This window comes from Camelus dromedarius, chromosome 29, assembly GCF_036321535.1.
Source record: "Camelus dromedarius isolate mCamDro1 chromosome 29, mCamDro1.pat, whole genome shotgun sequence".
Lineage (NCBI taxonomy): Eukaryota > Metazoa > Chordata > Mammalia > Artiodactyla > Camelidae > Camelus > Camelus dromedarius.
In genome coordinates, this window is record NC_087464.1 from 742,650 (window position 1) to 755,278 (window position 12,629).

Here is a 12,629-nt window from a genome sequence, read left to right on the forward strand (position 1 = left end):
CTGTTCTTAGAAACAATGATCAGTGCATATACATAAACTAACATAAAATATGTACAATATATTGTATGTATGTATTTATATGCAATATATTACATATGTGCAGTCAAATTGTCAGAATTCTACCTAATAAAACTGAAAAAAAAAAGATCTTTTTTGTTTGGTTTGTTGTGGGTTTTTTTTTTGTGGGGGGGAGGTAATTAGGTTTATCTATTTGTTTATTTTAACAGAGGTTCTAGGGATTGAACCCAGGACCGCATGCATGCTAATAAGCAAGCACTCTACCACTGGGCATAGAACTTAATTCCTGAGAACAGTGAAAAAAGGGAGGCAAGCCTTATGACTGTCTGAATTTAGTGCCAGGAGGCAGTTTCCAAGTCACAGTACAGAGAAGGGAAAACTCAGAGGACACTAGTCACACTGAGTTGAGCAATAGAGATCAATATTCAGGGAGGCCAAGATGGCTAGATTTGGCAGGACAGCACCCCTGGAAGGAGGGGGCAGCACAGAGTTCCCCTAGAGTCAGGTTGAATTCTGATCTGTGCAAGAGGAGACTATCTAAATTTGGGGAAAGCAAGAAGTATACTATATAGCACAGGGAACTATATTCAGTATCTTGTGGTAGCTTATGGTGAAAAAGAATATGAAAACAAATACATGTATGTTCCTATATGACTGAAGCGTTGTGCTGTACACCAGAAATTGGCACAACACTGTAAACTGACTCTACTTCAATAAAAATATATTTTAAAAAATAAAGCTGGGGAGACCAGCACCAGAGAGCAGTTGGTCTAAGAAGCCCAGAGCTCACACAGGGCCAGGACTAGTTCATGGCTCCACCATCAAGAGTGGAAATGATTCCTAATACACATGGCATCAGACAAAATCCTCAGAAGACACCACCTCAGGAATGGAGCTATATCATCTCTAAACTAACAGCTGTCCTGGACCTGCCCTAACAAAGCCTAAAAACTAGCTTCAAAATGATACAACTAAGTCCCAGTAACTTAACTGCATGCCAGAAAGTCCAGCACTGTTTGAAGGACTACAACAAAATCTGGCACCCAACAATGTATGTCTGGTATCCAAGGAAAAATCATCAGGCAGGCAAAAGAAGAAGAAATTATGACCCGTAACCAGCAGAAAAAACAATCAACAGAAAAAAAGGCTCAGAAATGACAAGAGAGAATGCAATTAGCAGACAAGAACATTAAAACAATATTATACTGGTATAGCTTCTTGGGGAAATGGCGATTCCTTAAAAGGTTAAACATATGGTTATCATATGACCCAGCAACTCCACTCCTAGGTACATACCCAAGAGAAATGAAAATTTGTGTCAACACAAAAAAGCCTGTACACAAGTGTTCACAGCAGCATTATTCTTAACAGCCAAAAAGGAGAAACAATCCAAATGTCCATCAACTGATGATTGAGTAAAATGTAGTATATCCATACAGTGGACTATTATTCAGCAATAAAAAGGGATGAAGTACTGAGCATGCTACAATGGGGATGAACCTTTAAATCATTACGCTAAGTGGGAAAAAAAAGCAGTCACAAAAGAACACATACGATTCCATTTATATGAGATGTCCTGAGTAATTAAATCTATGGAGACAAAGTAGATTAGTGGTTGCCTGGGCTGGAGAGAAGGACAGACTGCTAAAGGGACAGAGTTCCTCTGAGGGGTGATAAAAATAATCTAAAATTTAGATTGTGCATATGGTTACACAACTCTGTTAATATGCTAAAAGACATTGGTTTATACAGTATAAGTGGGTAAATTATATACCAATATGATTAGATCTCAACAAAGCTATTACAGGGTTATTATAAACATATTCCATGTAGTAAGATGGTAGAGCAAAAGGAAGCAAAGAAATGGTAGATACAAAGTAAATGAATCAAGTGGCACTTCCAACAAAGGAAAACACAAGGTTGGGATTAACAGCAGATTAGACATTGTAGAAGATCAGGAAATTTTAAGAAACAACAATAAAAACTATCCAATATGAAGCACAGAGAGACCAAGAACGACTGAAACACAAATTAACAAATTATCAGCGACTGGTGGGACAATATTCAGTTGTATAACACACGTCATTGGGGTGAGAAAGAGGAGAGAGGGAGAGGATAGGAAAAATAATGTTAAAGTAACGGCTAAATTTTTTTAAATAATGATAAAAACCATAATCCCACAGATCCAAGAAAACACGACAGATCCTAAATAGAATAAACATAAAGAAAACCACACAAAGGTACATCACATCAAACTTAGCTATAAATAAATTAATTTAAAAATTAGAGAAAAAAGGACACACTAAAATGAATAAAGACAGAATGAGAGCAAACTGCTTTTCAGAAACTATGTACGGTAGGAGACAACAGAGGGACATCCTTAACAAGGGAGGGTGTCGGGGGCACGGTAAGTACACACAAACACCATGCCGATAGAGGCAAAGCAGTTCCCTGTTTATTGATTCTTAGAAAAGGGTTTATATAGGACATGCACCTTGCCTCACATATCATTCTAAGTTATAACAATGTTAATAATCTTAAACTATTTAGGTCCCCAAGCTCCTGCAGTAAGCACAGGATGTTACATGATCAAGGACAAATTGTTTTAAAGTTCGTCACGAAACTTCATTAAGTAGGCCATCTCTTATCCAGCCAGCTGCGCCTGTCTTAGGTTGTCCTCCTCTGAGGATCTCACCCGTCACTGGCCAGCCAGCCGTCCATACTGGACACATTAAGTAGCCCATTTCTTATCCAGCCGGCTGCGCCTGTCTTAGGTTGTCCTCCTCTGAGGATCTTACCCGTCACTGGCCAGCCAGCCGTCCATACTGGATACTTCAAATAGGCCATTTCTTATCCAGCCGGCTGCGCCTGTCTTAGGTTGTCCTCCTCTGAGGATCTTACCCGTCACTGGCCAGCCAGCCGTCCATACTGGATACTTCAAATAGGCCATTTCTTATCCAGCCGGCCGTGCCTGTCTTAGGTTGTCCTCCTCTGAGGATCTCACCCGTCACTGGCCAGCCAGCCGTCCATACTGGACACATTAAGTAGCCCATTTCTTATCCAGCCGGCCGTGCCTGTCTTAGGTTGTCCTCCTCTGAGGATCTCACCCGTCACTGGCCAGCCAGCCGTCCATACTGGACACATTAAGTAGCCCATTTCTTATCCAGCCTGGATGCGTCACTTTCCTCACAGCTTGTTTATCAGTTCAGCCCATGGCTTATTCTCTAGAGCCTTCAGATGGGGACCTACGGAGGGGAAAGATATCATCCTAGAACTCCACACCAAGTAAAAATGAAGATGATATGATATCAAGCAAACACAAGCTTAGAGGATTCACTGCCAGCAGGGCTGCACTGTGAGACACATTAAAAGAAAGTTCATCCAGCAAAAAGAAAATGACACCATCTAGATGGACATGTGAATTTGAAGGAATGGTGAGCTGGAAAGTATCAATACTTGAGTAAATATAAAGATTTTTTCCTCACTTTTAATAAATTTAAAAGATGATTTAAAGCACACTAACAATAATGTATTATGGGGCATCATAACATGAAGAAGTAAAGGAGGACTAAATAGGAAGGGAGAAATGGAAGTTTATTGTTTCAAGGATCGTACACTCTATGTAACTGGTATATTATTTGAAGATTGGCTATCATCGGTTAAAGATGTGCAAAGTCTAGAGTAACCATTGTGAAACAACAGAAGCAGAGCTAATAAGCCAGGATTGGAGATAAAAGGGGTTCATTTAAACAACAATAACAACAACTTAACTCAAAACAGGGCAGGGAAGTGGGAAAAGGACATAAAGAACACACAGGACAAATAGAAAACTAGTCACACTAAGGGTAGCTTGAAACCCGAACAAATCATAATTACATTATATAAAATGGTCTTTTTCAAAAAAAAAAAAACTCCAAATAAAAGGCAGAGATGGGCAGACTGGATCAAAACAACAGCAACAACAACGAAAACAAGACCCAACTCCATGCTGTCTACACACACACAGATTCAACAGAGAGACAGAGACAGGTTAAAAGTACAAGAAAAGAAAAAAGACATCCCACAAAAACACTAATCAAAAGAAAGCTGGGACAACTACACTAATATCAGCTCAAAAAATACTGAGGATGGAGAGACATTACATAATAACAAAGGAGTCAATGGACCAAGAGGACAGAACAACCTTAAATGTCTGTCAGGAGTGAACTTCAAAATACAGGAAGCAAAAGCAGAACAGAAGAGACAAACCCACAATTACAGCTGGACAGTTCAACATTTGTTTCACAATAACTGACAAAACAAGAGGTCAGAAAATGAAGCCGACAACCTTGATCTAACGGACATTTACAGAATACACTACCCCAAACAGCATATAAACATTCTTTTCACATACACTTAAAACATTCACCAAGACAGATCATATTCTAGGATGTACAACAACTCTCAATGAATTTAAAGAGAACTGAAATCACACCAAGTCATTTCTCTGACCACAAAAGGATTAAGTTAAAACAATAACTGGAAAGTACTCCAAATACTTGGAAATTAATTCACTTCTAAATAAACTATGAAGGTCAAGGAAGAAATCACAAGGCAAAATAAAAAGGATTTTCAATGGAATGTTAAAAAAAAAAAAAACCACTGTTATATGTACCTAAAACAGTTGTCTGCAGGAAGTTTATTTTTTTGATTTTTATATTAGGAAAGAAAAAAGTCTCAAATAAATGACCTAAGCTTCCATCTTAAGTTATCAGAAGGGGAGCAAATTAAACCCACAAAATCAGAAAGAAATGATAAAGAGTAGAAATTATGGAACTAAAACCATAAAAGCAATAGAGAAAAATCAGTGATACCCAAACATTAATTTTTTGAGAAATCAGTAGTATCATATAGCTCTAGCCAGACTAATAAAGAGAAAAAGACAAATGACAAATTCCCAACATTAGGAATAAAAATAGTAACACTACAGACCATACATGTATTCAAAAGAGAATAATAAAACACCTTTATGCTCATAAACTTGACCACTTAGGTGAAATGGACAAGTTTCTGGAAAGACCCAAAATATCAAGACTCACTCAAGAAAAAATAAAAAAGCCAGTAACAGCACTTTGTCTATCAAATGAATTAAATTAGTAGTTAAAAACTTCACAAACTCCAGGCTCTGAATTCACTGAATTTCACCAAATTTTGAGAAAGAAGTAATACAAATCCTACCAGAAAAGCAGAACCAGCAGAAAGCAGAAAAGGGAACAAATTCGAACTCACTTTATGAGACTACGACTACTCTAATACCAAAATCAGACAAAGATTTTACTTTAAGAATGCAAGGTTGTAAGTTTAACATTGAAAATCAATCAATGCATTTCATATTAAAAGAAAAACCACAGGATCCTATCAATAAATGTGGGAAAAGCATGAGATAAAATTCAATATATAATCATGACTTTAGAAAAGAAAAAAAATTTTTAACAAACTAGGATTAAGAGGAATTTCCTCAACATAAAAAAGGGCACACGTGAAAAACTTACACCTAACATCATACTTAACAGTGAAAGACTGAATGTTTGCCCTTAAGACTGAGAACACAGCAAGGACCTCTCACTACTTCTATTCAAAATACACTAGAGATTGTGGCCAGTGAAATAAAGCAAAAAAATAAATTTAAAAAATACACACACACACAACACAATCATATATATGAATAAAAGGAATATGTAAAACTTTCATTCACAGATATGTCCCAAATAGAAAATTCTACGAAATCGACAAAAAAATGGTATTAGAACTACTATGTGAGTTTAGCAAAGCTGCAAGACAGAAGGTCAGTGTATAAAAATCAACTATACTGCATGAAAATATTAACTACTTAGGAATAAATTCTACAGAATATGCGAGAGATCTCTACTCTGAAACATATAAAATATTGCTGGAAGAAATTAAAGAAGACTAGACCTAGAATAGTTGAAACAATTTTGGAAAAAAACTAAGTTGGAAGACTTACACTGTTTGATTTCAAGACTTACTATAAAAGTAAAGTAATAAAGACAGTATGGTACTGGTAAAAAAAAAAAAAAAAGACATGTACATCAATATAACAGGAAAAAATGTCCAGAGATATGCTATGATATCAAGATAGATCAATGAATAAATTAACATATCACAATTACTAGGTGAATGAATTGTGTACAACCCCCTCAATGAGCATGTCCATTCGCACCCACTGTCTTTTCCTAGGAACAACCACAGCTCCTGTCTTGCTTCTAAGCCCTCTCTGAAACAAAACCTTTCAGAAGGGATGTGAGGATCACACTAGATTTTTGGGCAAAGGCTCAAGATAGTAAAAATAATCAAGTTAGTCAGTTTACTAGAGATAAACCATTGCTTTACTGAATGTGAATTTTGCTAGGCCCATCTTAAAAACATTTAAAAACTAAGCTCCTAAAACCAGTATCACACAAAAACAAAATATCATAACAGAATACTAAAACTATATGGAAACAAGTTGGACAACCTAGAAGAAATGGACAAGTTTCTGAAAATATACAGTCCACCATGACAGAAGAAGAAACAGACCACTAGAATAGACTGATCACTAGAAATGAAACAATTAGCAATAACTAGAAATTAGCAAAACCCCCCTGCAAACAAAACTCCAGACCAGATGGTTTCACTCAGGAATTTTACAAAACATACAAAGAACTCATACTGATCCTTTTCAAATTCTAAAAACATTGAAAAGGAAAGAATACTCCTAAACTCATTCTATGAACCATCACCCATAAACCAAAACAAAACAAAGACACTACCAAAAACGAAAATTACAAGTCAATATCACTGATGAACATACATCTAAAGATCATCCACAAAATATCAGCAAACAGAATCCAACAACACATAAAAAACATCATACAACATAAGCTGGATTCATCCCAGGGACAAAAGGATGGTTCAAAATACAAATGACAATGTGATATACCACTTCACAAAATAAAGGACAAAAACCACGTGCTCATCTCAATGGACGATGAAAAAGCAAAACAAAATTCAGCCATTTATGATAAAAGCTTATAATAAAGTGGGCATAGAGGGAACATATCTGAACATAATAAAAGCTATGTATGAAAAACCTACAGCTAACACAGTACTAACGGTGAAAAACTGAAAAATATGCCACTAAAATCTGGAACAAGACAAAGATGCCCACTCTCACCCCTTTTATTCAATATAGTATTGGAAGTCCTAGCCATAGCAACTAGACAACAAAAAGAAATAAAAGGGGTCCAAATTAAAAAATAAGAGGTAAAACTGTCATTATATGCAGATGACATGATACTATCTATAGAAAATCCTTAAGGCTCCACACAAAAATGACTAAAGCTAACTAAAGTGTTTGGCAAGGTAGCAGAATACAACATCGACCTACAGAAATCAGTGGCATTTCTTCACATGAATGTAATACTCCCTTTTAAAACTGCATCCAAAAAATAAAATACTTACAATTAAATCTAACCAAGGACATGAAACACTTACATGCAGAGACCCATAAAACACTTAAGGGAATTAAAGAGGACTTAGAGAAAACAAAAGATAGCCCATGTCCTTGTATTGGAAGAATATTGTTAAAATGGCCATACCTGCCCTGAGGCATCAACAGACTGAATGCAGATCCCTACCAAATCACCAAGGACATTTTTCACAGAACTAGAAAAAAATCATCTTAAAATTTATATGGAATCAGAGAAAACCCACAATTACTGAAGCATTCTTCAAGAAAAAGAACAAAGCTGGAGGAATAACCCTCTTAGACTTCAGACAGTATTACAGACCTACAATCAAAACAGCATGGTATTGTTACAAAAACACACATACGGATCACTGGAACACAAAAGAGACCCCAGAAATAAACCCACAAACCTTTGGTCCATTAATCTTTGACAAAGGAGGCAAGAACACACAGTGAGTACACACAGTCTCTTCAGCAAAAGATGTAGGGAAAACTGGACAGCTGCATGCAAATCAATGAAGTTATTTACAATACTCCCTCACACCCTACACAGAAAGAAATTCAAAGTGGCTTAAAGACTTAAACACGCACACGAGACACTATATCTTAGAAGAAAACAAACAGGCAAAACATTACTGACGTAACCTCTCAGCCATGATCTCCTAGGGCAGCCCACCCAAGCAACAGAAATAACAGCACAAACAAAGAAACAAACAGGACCTAACTGAACTTACAAGCTTTTGCACAGCAAAGGAAACCATAAGCAAAACAAAACAACACCCTACAGAATGGGAGAAAATATCTGTAAATGATTCGACCGACAAAGGCTTAATTTCCAGAATATATTAACAGCTCACAGAACTTAGTAACAAAAAACAAACAACCCAACCCACAAATGGGCAGAAGACCTAAACGGGCATTTCTCCAATGAAGACTACAAATGGCCAACAGGCACACAAAACAATGCTCAAAATCACTGATTCTCAGAGAAATGCAAATCAAAACTACAGTGAGGTATCAGCTCGCACCAGTCAGAATGGCCGTCACGCAAATGCTCATGAATGATAAACGCTGGAGAGGGTGTCGAGAAAACGGGACCCTCTTACACTGCTGGTGGGAACGTAGTTTGGTGTACCCATTCCGGAAAACAGTATGCAAATGCCTCAAAAAACTGTAAAAATTAACTTACCCTATGATCCAGCAATCCCTCTTCTGGGTATATATTGAGAGGGAACTGCAATGCAAAAGAAACCCGCACCCCAGTATTCATAGCATCACTATACACAACAGCCAAGACATGGAAGCAACCTAAATGAAGCAACAGGTGACTGGATAAAGAAGTCCAATGTATACAATGGACTACTACTCTGCCTTCAAAGAAAGATAAAATAATGTCATTTGCAGCAACATGGATGAACCTAGAGACCATCTTTCTAAGTGAAATGAGCCAGAAAGAGAAAAATGCCATATGATACCCCTGATACGTGCAAACTGAAAAACACAACACTACGAACTCACCTACAAAAGAGAAACAGATTCGCAGACTTGGTACACAATCTTATGGTTACCAGGTAAAGGGGGTGGGAAGGGATTAATTTGGGAATTTGAGATTTACAAATCTTAAGCCACGACATACAAAACAGATTTTTTAGAAAATTTTTTCTGTAAAGCACAGAAACCTATGTTCAATACCCGGTGATAACCTAAAACAGAAAAGCCGCTATAGCCACCAACTGAGGAAGCAAGAGAGGAAAGGAGAGTGAGTTATCCTGAGTACAGCCCAGTCCTGGTAAAGTCCTTGCCCGCCGGTGAAGCTGACCCCTGACCGCAATGCGCCCTCCTCCCAGGAGCAGGCTGACAGGAAGACATGCTTCCTATGAACTTGGGGCAGCAGAAGCCGCAGCCAAGACAGGCCCACGGGGAGATGGGAGCAAGTCCATCTCTCCTCCCCCCCGGGGGGGGGGGATCAGCACCCCTCCCTGCCGCCGCCCCCAAACCGCACCACGCCTGCCTCCGGGGGCCCAATGACCTGGGAACAAGTGACCCGCGAACTTGGGGCAGCGGCGGAAAAGGGGCGCTGCCCCTGGCGAACTGGCCGATTTGCCCCCACACCCGCGGCGGCACGGCCTGGGGGCAGCCTCTGCTGCCCCAGGCGCGTCCCCAGGTCAGCCTGCTCCCAAGATGCGGGCGCGGCATGGTCGGAGGCAGTGCCGGCAGCGGCGGGTTTAGGGGTTCGCCTCTGCGAGTCTGTGGATTGTTTCAAATGACCCCGCGGCCTGTCCTGGCCTCCGCCTCCGCCTCCGCCTCCGCCTCCGCCGCCCCAGGTTCGCGGGGCCCAGGGTACAAGTCAGCCTGCTCCTGGAAGGCAGGAGCTGTGCTGTCAGGGGGAGGCGGCGGCGATGGCGGGATTGGGGCTGCCCTGTGCCGGCGCGGGCATTTGCTTTCATTTCCCTGTCGCTGCCGCCGCACCCCCCGCCCCCACCCCGCACACTCTCCGCACTGCGCCCGCCTCCCAGGAGCAGGCTGACGGCCAGACGTGCACCCCGCCAACATGGGGAAGCAGAGCCGGCCCCCAGAACAGGACGCGGGGGAGACAGGAGCAATTTCACAGGCTCCCAAGGGCACACCCCGCTCCCAAAAGCAGACCCCTCTCCCGGACGCGGGGGTGCCGCCGCCGCCGCCGCCGATGCCACCGCGCCCCCCCCCACGCTCCCCCGCACCCTGACAAGCACCGCACCCGCCTCCCGGAGCAGGCCATGGCCTGAAGGCCAGTAGGAGGTGCTCCCTGGCGGAACGGCTCCCTCCTAGCTCCCGGGGCGGCACCCGGTTCCCCAAACCCGGGTATAAGCTGCAGCGAAGAGGCGGCGCTCACGGACTAGTAATGGGGGGGAGGGATGGGCACCACGAACCGCGCGGTGGCGCCGACCTACTTCAGGATCCTAATGGGTCGCGCAGCCCGGGCCTCACCCACGCACCGCTACCCGCGAGCCTCTCCCACTGCGCAGCCCAGGCCGCACCCGCCGGCTCCCCGACCTGCGCGCCCCCACCAGCGCCCCCTTACCTGCTCGGCGACGGCAGCGGAGGCACAGCAAGCGGCGGCCCAGACCCCAGGCCGCGTTCATCCTCCGGGAGCTGGTCCAGGAACGCCCGGCTCCCGCCCGGCTTCCACACGCTCTGGGCGGGTCCGCGTCCCCGAGTCTGTCCGTTGACGCGCGCGTGCACGCCCCTCGTCCTCCCGCCCCCAGCGCGGACGGACGTGGCGACTGGGGCCGGGCTTGGGGGGGGGCGGGGCCTGGCGGTGGGATGGCACCGCCCCACCCCCTACCCGCCCCGCGGGGTTTCCATCATCCTTAAGGTCCCCATCCTGCCATCGTCAGGTCCTGGCACCCAACCAGAACCACCACGGGCCAAGAGCCAGGCCACAGCCCCCAGCCCCACTCCCCCTGCTCTCCGACCCCCCACCCAGTCACTGCCTCCCCACCTCCTGCCACATTGGACCCCCCAAGACAAGGCTCCTTCTCCTCACACTCATGTCCCCACCTCCAGTCTGTGCCCCACTTGGTCCTAAGATACAGCCTCTGCAAATCAAGCTGACCCCTCCTGCCTCACCCCGGGTCCCCCCCCCCCCACCATCCAGAGGTAGTCCCCTCACCCTTCACCTTGGAATCACCCCCTACCCCTCAGCCTGTGGACAACATCTCTCCCAGTGATGGGTCAGTCACCCCCGCCCTCAAAGTGATGCCTGTAGTTTAAAGGTATCACATTCTACCCTGAGAATAACAACTTCACTCTCACCTTGGCTAATGGGTCTGCTGAGCCTATGCCTCTCGAAGTCCACATCCCATTCGTAATTCAGCTTCCCTGCTTGGCCTTCACCCCCACGTTAACCTCTCTAATGAATGCAAAGCTCTCACTCCCAAGTGCCATTGATCTGATCCATCTTGCTGCCACAGCCCCTACCAAACACCCCTACCAAAGGTAGGAACCTGGAATAACACCCTGGGGCTGCTCCGGACTCTGATCAATGCTTCTTTCCTTACCCCACAGTTTAAGGGTCCCCAGGATTGACTCCTATGGAAATCTCACTCATTAGTGCCCTCTGGACACACTCAATGAATACACATAGGAACCGGACACCCCCATGGGGATCAACAGGTGATAAGCTATTTTCACTGAGTTGGTCTCAGTTTTAATCTCTCGAAGACTGTTTTATTCTCCAAAGTCACCCTAACCAAAAATGTTTTTTTTAATTTTATTTTATGATTTATAGTCAGTTTACAATGTTGTGTCAATTTCCAGTGTAGAGCACAATTTCTCAGTCATACATGAACATATATATATATTCATTGTCACATTCTTTTTCACCGTGAGCTACCACAAGATCTTGTATATACTTCCCTGTGCTATAAAGTATAATCTTGTTTATCCATTCTGCATGCACCTGTCAGTACCTACAAATTTTGAACTCCCAGTCTGTCCCTTCCCAGGCCCCCTGCCCCCTGGAAACCACAAGTTTGTATTCTATGTCTGTGAGTCTGTTTCTGTTTTATATTTATGTTCATTTGATGTCTTTTTTTTTTTTTTTTAGATTCCACATATGAGCAATCTTACATGGTATTTTTCTTCCTCTTTCTGGCTTACTGCATTTAGAATGACATTCTCCAGGGACATCCATGTTGCTGCAAATGGCATTATGTTGTTATTTTTATGGCTGAATAATATTCCATTGTATAAATATACCACAACTTCTTTATCCAATGATCTGTTGATGGACATTTAAGCTGGACCAGCGGCACAGCTGTTTTCATGCTGTCTGATGCTGCCATTCAAAGTCAAGAATGTACTGAGATTCTGGGGCTGAGGGTCCACAGATGAAGGTGTGTTTTAAATCTGACCCTGAGTATCAGATCCTCTCAGAAATTCGGGTGGAAAGCAAGGGGTAAGTGTTGAGCACCATGGGGTGAACCCCCTCAGGAGCTTCATTTATGGCCTGGAGGTCCTGAACTGGCTGCTATTTCCCACTTGGCTCCTTTCCAGGAGAATAGGGGTGCTGGAGGCGACTGGGAGGGTCTAATGAGCCCTCTTAAGGGGTTCTGTTTGTTAC

The 12,629-nt window shown here is 42.8% G+C and overlaps 1 protein-coding gene across 6 annotated transcripts in view; it reads right to left on the reverse strand.

Annotated features, from left to right (window-relative positions):
• LOC135318488 (transport and Golgi organization protein 1 homolog) overlaps window positions 1-10,793 on the reverse strand; it is a 68,193-nt gene extending 57,400 nt beyond the window's left edge. For 3 of the 6 annotated variants that reach the window (XM_064480491.1, XM_064480490.1, XM_064480489.1), the window contains exon 1: window positions 10,587-10,788. The gene's annotated coding sequence lies outside the window, so the exon portion shown is untranslated. Of the gene's footprint in view, window positions 1-10,586 lie in introns of all 6 variants that reach the window. The other 3 variants (XM_064480485.1, XM_064480486.1, XM_064480488.1) reach the window with 2 other exon arrangements.
• Between the last annotated feature and the right edge of the window lie 1,836 nt (window positions 10,794-12,629).